This window comes from Quercus lobata, unplaced genomic scaffold, assembly GCF_001633185.2.
Source record: "Quercus lobata isolate SW786 unplaced genomic scaffold, ValleyOak3.0 Primary Assembly Scq3eQI_1902, whole genome shotgun sequence".
Lineage (NCBI taxonomy): Eukaryota > Viridiplantae > Streptophyta > Magnoliopsida > Fagales > Fagaceae > Quercus > Quercus lobata.
This window is the reverse complement of record NW_022154706.1, coordinates 186124-195216: the sequence shown is the minus strand read 5'-3', so window position 1 is coordinate 195216 and position 9093 is coordinate 186124.

Genomic DNA, 9093 nt, shown 5'->3' with positions numbered 1-9093 from the left:
TAGCATGGAACCGCTCTGGAAAAGATCTGAAGATTTTCCTTACAATTTTAGGCTCTAGAATCTTTTCACCTAAATTGAATGCTAAATTCACTATGTCCTTGAGCTTGGCATAGAATTCATCAAACATCTCATCATCATCCATCCTGATTTCTTCAAAGCTAGAGGTAAGTCTTTGAAGTTTGGAATCTTTCACAGCTTTGGTATCTTCATAAGTGTTTTAAAGGATTGTCCATGCTTCCCTAGCACACTCAGTGGATAAAATCTTCTTAAACTCCTTGTTAGTCATAGCACTAAATAAGGCATTTAATGCTCGACTAGACGCTGATGGATCAGTAGGTTTGGTCCATTCAACCTTGACAGCCACCCATACCTTTTCATCTAAAGATTGCAAAAAAGTTCTTATGCGTACCTTCCAGTATGCATAGTTAGTACCATCAAATAAAGGAGGTATAATCAACGATTGTCCACGATCCATAACAAAATGGGTCAATGGATCACACAGCAAAAATTAAAAACCTAATTAAAGTGTGCTCCCTCTAATACCGCTTGTTAGGTTAAAATAGATTAACCCCAGTTAATTAATTCAATTACCCATGTTGTTTAATTAGGTCAAATTACATGCAAATCGTGGAGGCACCAACAAATCACCAAATAACTAATATGCAGTGGAAAATAAATAACTCAGTGATTTGTTAACGAATGGGGAAAATCTCTCGCAAGAGAAAAAAACTCAACCGGGTGAATTTAAGATCACCACTCCCAAAATCCACTAATCAATAATTAAGTGATTACAAATATAAGGAATCTTACCATTACACTTCCCAATATACCAACATATAGTTGAACATTTGCTTCACTACCCAATTGAACTTGATGTTCTTGTAGACTTCTTTCCTTTGTTGCACAAATCTCCAATCTATGACTAACTCCTTTGTATGGATTCTAGTACGTGACTAACTCCAGCAACTTAAATAATTGTTGTTGGCTGCAAAGTTTTCTACTTCATCAACAGTGAAGATTAGGAAGCACTTGGTTACCAAACCATAAGGCGCACAAAACACAATAGCTACTCACAGAGTATATGTGTCCCAAGTCTCTCAATTTCCGTGTTTGATGACTTTTAAAATAAGTCTTATATATGACTAGGGTTGTAAGAAGAGAAACCCTAATCAATCAAGTCATCATGGGCATAATTCCAAATCTGAGATTTTTGAAATCGTAATTCTCGATAAATCGAGCTTGTGTCAAGCTTTTCCATTAAACTTCGATACTAGCAACTGTCAAGCTTGTGTCGAGACTTAATGAGACAACTTTTCTTCTCTTGTTTCTTGGACCAATCTTCATGTTTTTAAAGATACCACTTGATATGTTTAAACAACATACTTTTTGATACTTTAAACCAAATTTAGATCTACCCAAATACAAGTAGAATACATTTTGTCAAAGGATTAGCCAATTACATAAAAAATATGACCCAACATTTGTTATTCAAATTTATCATTCTCTTAAGAAGATTATCACAATAATCAAACATCATCACAAATTTAAAATTGATATTACTCAAATAATTAATAGCCATATTCAAAAACGTAACCAATTAAATTATGTTTTTATATAAACAGGTCAAATTCTCACTTTGAAAATATCTAAGAATTAACTCAAACCAAAACTATAAAACAGAAAGAGTGTACATATAATGGAGAACTCAAAAAACACACAACCAAAATGAATCAGCCCAAAGTAGACCCAAAAAAAAAAAAAAAAACACACACACACACACACACACACAAATTTATCAATTAAAGCAGACTTGTAAGAAGGAAGAGAGAGAGAGAGAGAGAGAGAGAGAGAGAGTAATGATAATCACCTTTTTGGGTAGAGAATGTGAAAGAAATAGCAAATTTATATAAAAGAAAATGAGTAATAAAATACTGAAAAGAAAATATATAGTTGTAAACACTAAAATTTTTCAAGTACGCTATGTTATAGAATAAAATTATATCATTCTATAATATCATAGAATAACATCCAACAATCAAAGAAAACAAAAGAAAAAAGATATCAAATTAAAATACAACTAAATTGCATCAAACCAAAGTAGACTTCATTGCAAAAATTCATCAACCAAAATTAGAGATGCAATAAGAAATTAAAAATCCACCGAGAGAGAGAGAGAGAGAGAGAGAGAGAGAGTATTCTCCTTTTTGTGTGGGAAAAATATTGATTGAATGAAAGTGAGAATAGCATAGTCTATATATATATATATATATATATATAACCGAAACTTTTGAAACTTCCACAATTTTCCACGTCAGCACAGTATTTAAATAAAATTATCATTTTATTTAAATAAAATTATTTTTGTTTAGTCCAAACTTAACGAGGAGTAAAACTCTATCTTTCTAACAAGTCCAACTTAAACTCAAACTTTATCTTTCTCAAAAAATAAAAATAAAAAATAAATAAAAAAACTTAAACGCAAACTCAAACTCATCATTATCATTAATATTTAAATAAAATTATCATTTTATCTATAAAATTTTTTAAACTAAATAGTGAGAGTCCTAATAGGAGTCTCTCTTTCTTTTTTCCTTAATCCTTAAATTTTTTTTTTTTTTTTTTTTTTTTTACGTGAGTCTTTCTTTTTTCTTTTTTCTTTTTTGAAACCTAAAGTGAGTCCTTTTTATTAAAAAAAACTTTAAAAACGACTCACTTTATAGAATAAAATTATATCATTTTATAATATCATAGAATAACATCCAACAATCAAAGAAAACAAAAGAAAAAATATATCAAATTAAAATACAACTAAATTGCATCAACTGAAAGTAGACTTCATCACAAAAATTCATCAACCAAAATTAGAGATGCAATAAGAAATTAAAAATCCACCGAGAGAGAGAGAGAGAGAGAGAGAGAGAGAATTCTCTTTTTTGTGTGGGCAAAATATTGATTGAATGAAAGTGAGAATAGCATAGTCTATATATATATAATCGAAACTTTTAAAACTTCCACAATTTTTCACGTCAGCATAGTATTTAAATAAAATTATTTTTGTTTAGTCCAAACTTAACAAGGAGTAAAACTCTATCTTTCTAACAAGTCCAACTTAAAATCAAACTTTATCTTTCTCAAAAAAAAAAAAAAAATCAAACTCATCATTATCATTAATATTTAAATAAAATTATCATTTTATCTATAAATTTTTTTTTTTTAAACTAAATAGTGAGAGAGTCCTAATAGGAGTCTCTCTCTCTTTTTTCCTTAATCCTTAAGTTTTTTTTTTTTTTTTACGTGAGTCTTTCTTTTTTCTTTTTCTTTTTTGAAACCTAAAGTGAGTCCTCTTTATTAAAAAAAAAAAAAAAGGACTCACTTTATAGAATAAAATTATATCATTTAATAATATCATAGAATAACATCCAACAATCAAAGAAAACAAAAGAAAAAATATATCAAATTAAAATACAACTAAATTGCATCAACCCAAAGTAGACTTCATCGCAAAAATTCATCAACCAAAATTAGAGATGCAATAAGAAATTAAAAATCCACCGAGAGAGAGAGAGAGAGAGAGAGAATTCTCTTTTTTGTGTGGGCAAAATATTGATTGAATGAAAGTGAGAATAGCATAGTCTATATATATATAACCGAAACTTTTAAAACTTCCACAATTTTTCACGTCAGCATAGTATTTAAATAAAATTATTTTTGTTTAGTCCAAACTTAACAAGGAGTAAAACTCTATCTTTCTAACAAGTCCAACTTAAAATCAAACTTTATCTTCTCAAAAAAAAAAAAAAAACTCAAACTCATCATTATCATTAATATTTAAATAAAATTATCATTTTATCTATAAATTTTTTTAATTTTTTAAACTAAATAGTGAGCGAGTCCTAATAAGAGTCTCTCCCTTTTTTCCTTAATCATAATTTTTTTTTTTTTTACGTGAGTCTTTCTTTTTTCTTTTTCCTTTTTTGAAACCTAAAGTGAGTCCTTTTTTATATAATAATAATATAAAAAAGTAAAATAAAATAAAAGGACTCACTTTATAGAATAAAATTATATCATTTTATAATATCATAGAATAACATCCAACAATCAAAGAAAACAAAAGAAAAAATATATCAAATTAAAATACAACTAAATTGCATCAACCCAAAGTAGACTTCATCGCAAAAATTCATCAACCAAAATTAGAGATGCAATAAGAAATTAAAAATCCACCGAGAGAGAGAGAGAGAGAGAGAGAATTCTCTTTTTTGTGTGGGCAAAATATTGATTCAATGAAAGTGAGAATAGCATAGTCTATATATATATATATATATATATATATAACCGAAACTTTTGAAACTTCCACAATTTTTCACGTCAGCATAGTATTTAAATAAAATTATTTTTGTTTAGTCCAAACTTAACAATGAGTAAAACTCTATCTTTCTAACAAGTCCAACTTAAAATCAAACTTTATCTATCTCGCAAAAAAAAAAAAAAAACCTAAACTCAAACTCAAACTCATCATTATCATTAATATTTAAATAAAATTATCATTTTATCTATAAATTTTTTTAATTTTTTAAACTAAATAGTGAGCGAGTCCTAATAAGAGTCTCTCCCTTTTTTCCTTAATCATAATTTTTTTTTTTTTTACGTGAGTCTTTCTTTTTTCTTTTTCCTTTTTTGAAACCTAAAGTGAGTCCTTTTTTATATAATAATAATATAAAAAAGTAAAATAAAATAAAAGGACTCACTTTATAGAATAAAATTATATCATTTTATAATATCATAGAATAACATCCAACAATCAAAGAAAACAAAAGAAAAAATATATCAAATTAAAATACAACTAAATTGCATCAACCCAAAGTAGACGTCATCACAAAAATTCATCAACCAAAATTAGAGACGCAATAAGAAATTAAAAATCCATCAAGAGAGAGAGAGAGAGAGTATTCACCTTTTTGTGTGGACAAAATATTGATTGAATGAAAGTGAGAATAGCATAGTCTATATATATATATATATATATATATAACCGAAACCTTTGAAACTTCCACAATTTTCCACGTCCGCACAGTATTTAAACAAAATTATCATTTTATTTAAATAAAATTATTTTTGTTTAATCCAAACTTAATAAGGAGTAAAACTTTATCTTTCTAACATGTCCAACTTAAACTCAAACTCATCATTATCATTAATATTTAAATAAAATTATCATTTTATCTATATATATATAACCAGAACCTCTGAAACTCCCACAATTTTCCACATCATCATTTAATTTATATAATATTTTTAATTTTTTAAACTAAATAGTGAGAGAGTCCTAATAGGAGTCTCTCTCTCTTTTTTCCTTAATCCTAAAGTTTTTTTTTTTTTTTATGTGAGTATTTCTTTTTTCTTTTTTCTTTTTTGAAACCTAAAGTCAAAAATTCAAGGATTTAAAGTGGGCCGAAGAGGAAGGTTGCTATGTGTCAAATCCAGGGAAGATTTATCAACTAAGGGATGAAATTCAGAAGCTCAAATATCGGGAAGAAAGTATGTGGAAGCAACGGTCTCACAATGCTTGGCTTAAGGAGGGAGATAGCAACACACGCTACTTCCATTGCCGAGCAAACCAAAGGAACCAACGAAATTTCATATCAGATTTGGAGGATAATGCTGGAGTGTGGGTAGAAGATGAAAACCGATTGGGTAGGATTATTGAGGACTATTTTAGGACTATCTTTTCTTCATCAAACCCTTCGGATTTTGACAGTATTTTGCAAGGCATTCATCCAGCTATTACTGAGGAAGCAGCTGAATTGTTGGGGCGTGATTTTCATGCAAATGAGGTTGGGGTGGCGCTCAAACAAATGGCTCCCCTTACCGCTCCTAGACCTGATGGGATGTCACCTGTATTTTATAAGTCCTTTCGGCATATTGTTGGGGAGGATGTCACTACAGTGGTGCTTAAAGCCCTTAACACAGGTGTGGTTCAAGATTCCCTTAACTCTACTTTCATTGCTTTAATTCCAAAGATAAAGCATCCTAAGAATGTTTTTGATTTTCGGCCTATTAGCCTGTGCAATGTTGTCTATAAATTGATCTCAAAGGTTGTGGTTAATCAATTGAAAAAAAATTTAGCTACAGCTATCCCTGAATCTCAGAGTGCTTTTTTGTTTGGGCGACTTATAACTGATAATACGCTTGTGGCCTTTGAAACACTTCATTATCTTAAAAGAAAGACCCAAGGGAAGGTGGGTCAGATGGCTCTTAAGCTTGATATGAATAAAGCTTATGATAGGGTGGAATGGGAATTTTTGGAGAGAATCATGCAGCATTTAGGCCTTGGAGATAGAATGGTGAACCTTATTATGTCATGCATATCATTTGTTTCTTATTCCATGCTCCTTAATGGTCAGCCTATGGAATTTATTAAACCGAAACGAGGTTTACGCCAGGGTAATCCTTTATCACCTTATCTTTTTCTTATGTGTACAATGGACCTCCAAAGCTTGTTACATACAGCAGAGATGGAAGCGCATATCCAGGGTGTAGCTATTTGTTGGACTGGACCTAGGGTCTCTCATTTATTTTTTGCTAATGATAGTATCTTGTTCTGTAGTGCAAAAGAGGAGGAATGCCAAAAGATACTAGATATTTTGGCTATCTATGAGAAAGGGTCAGGGCTGAAAATTAATCAAGACAAAACTGATATTTTCTTTAGTTCCAATACCACTCCAGATATGAAGGATCGAATCCAAGCTATTTTGGGTGTTCCTGCCATTCGCCAGTATGAAAATACTTGGGTTTGCCAGCTCTTGTGGGTAGGGCTAAAAAACAGAGCTTTATTTATATTAAGGAAAGGGTGTGGAAGAAACTCCAAGGGTGGAAGGAAAGACTTTTGTCTCAGGCTGGTAGGGAAGTGCTAATCAAATCAATCATACAAGCGATTCCCACGTATACAATGAGCTGTTTTAAGCTCCCTAAAGGATTGATTAAGGAGCTGGAAATCATGATTTGTAAATTTTGGTGGGGGTACAGCGGTGGGAACAAGAAGATTCACTAGGTTAAATGGGATAGACTTTGTGAGGCTAAAGAGGTTGGTGGTACGGGGTTCAAGGAAATTGAGAAATTTAATGATGCTTTACTAGCCAAACAAGTTTGGCGGATGATTAATAATCCGGACTCGCTTTGCCATCGTGTGTTCAAGGCAAGATTTTTTTCGAACTGCTCCATTCTTGAAGCAAGAGACTCTAGTGTGGGATCCTATGCATAGAAAAGCATTTTTAAGAGCTAGGGATGTCATTCAAAGGGGGATGGTGTGGAGGGTGGGGACGGGGGAGAGGGTGAGGATTAAGGAGGATAGGTGGTTGTCGGATAAAACTAATGGATCAGTTATTTCCCCGCTTTCCCAAGTGGCAGTGAAGACAAAAGTCAACTCTCTTATTGATCAAGACCAAGTCAGGTGGAACGAGGAGGTGGTGCGAAATTTATTCCTTCCCCATGAAGCCGAATTAATTCTGGCCATCCCTTTGAGTTTAAGGCAACCCCCCTAATCGAATTGCTTGGAAACACACTCCCTCGAGTATGTTAACCACTAGCAGCGCCTATAAACTGATTGTTTCTCGTGATTCCATGTCCAATGCAAGTAGCTCAAGTGTAGAAAATCAAAAGAAGTTCTGGAAGAGTCTTTGGCAACTCCGGGTGCCAAACAAAATCAAGCATTTTGTTTGGAGGGTGTGTAATGAGGCTCTACCAACAAAGACGAACCTGCACCATCGTCACGTCACGGATTCTGACATTTGTGACCTGTGTGGAGAGCTTCCTACGGATACTGTTCACGCTCTCTGGTCGTGCAAGGATATAGCTTGTGTTTGGTCTTCCTTGGAATGGTTCCACCAATCAGTCCCTGTTCAACCGATGAATTTCAGAGAGTTGTTGGCCAGGTTTATGCCGAGCCAAGATGAGTATAAAGCTAAGATTTTTGCTATAGCTGGGTTGTGCATTTGGAATAGGCGTAATGCCATTCACTTTAACCAAGCTATCCGACCTGTGGATAGCATTTGCAAGGAAGCCAGTAACATTCTTCAAGAGTTTCTCCATGCTCGGGAGGTTGAGCTGAGCCCTTCACGTCTTCAAGTGCTACAACAATGGCAACCTCCGAACCCGAATATTTACAAGGTCAATTTTGATGTAACTGTATTTCGAGCTTCGAACCTGGTGGGTGTGGGTGTGATTGTTTGTGACAACCAAGGTGATCCAATTGGGGCGTTGACCATGCCTATTCCTATCAATTAGTCTGTGGCAGAGTTGGAGGCTTTGGCCTGTCAGCGGGCAGTCCAGTTTGCTTTGGAGATTGGCTTGACTCGAGTGGTGGTAGAAGGGGACTCTGTTACTGTCATTGAGGCACTTAATAATAGTACGGGTCAGTTTGCCAACTATGGGAACGTCCTTGGTGACATTCGTTTACAATCAGCTTGTTTTCAACATGTTGAATTTAAGTATATTAGCCGTGTTTGTAACTCTGTTGCTAATGCATTGGCTAAGAAAGCTAGTTCTGTTGTAGGGCTTCAGGTGTGGTTAAAAGACTTACCTGATGACATTGCCCCCCTTGTGGTTAGAGATGTTCATTAATTTTGGTTTTGAATAAATTGCCCAGGCTTTTGGTCTGGTTTCTCAAAAAAAAAAAAAAAAAAATTCTGACATGTAATCTTTTTTAAAACTAAATAGTGAGAGAATCCTAATAGGAGTCTCTCTCTTTTTTTTCCTTCATCCTAAAGCTTTTTTTTTTTTTTTTTTTTTTTTACTTGAGTCTTTCTTTTTTCTTTTTCTTTTTTGAAACCTAAAGTGAGTCCTTTTTAAAAAAAAAATAAATAAATAAAAAAATCTAACATGAGGTCTAATTAAAAAAAATTGTAATTATTTTTTTAATCCTAAATCTAACGTAGGTCTCTCAAAAAGTTAAAAATTTCGGTTTTATATTATATATATAGATAATAATAATGATGCGGTAAGCTCTAAAGATATGAGAATGCAATTTGTAGATCTACTATCAAAATAACATAGATTAGATTGGTGGTGGATGGTAGATTTAATTGCAATTGAATA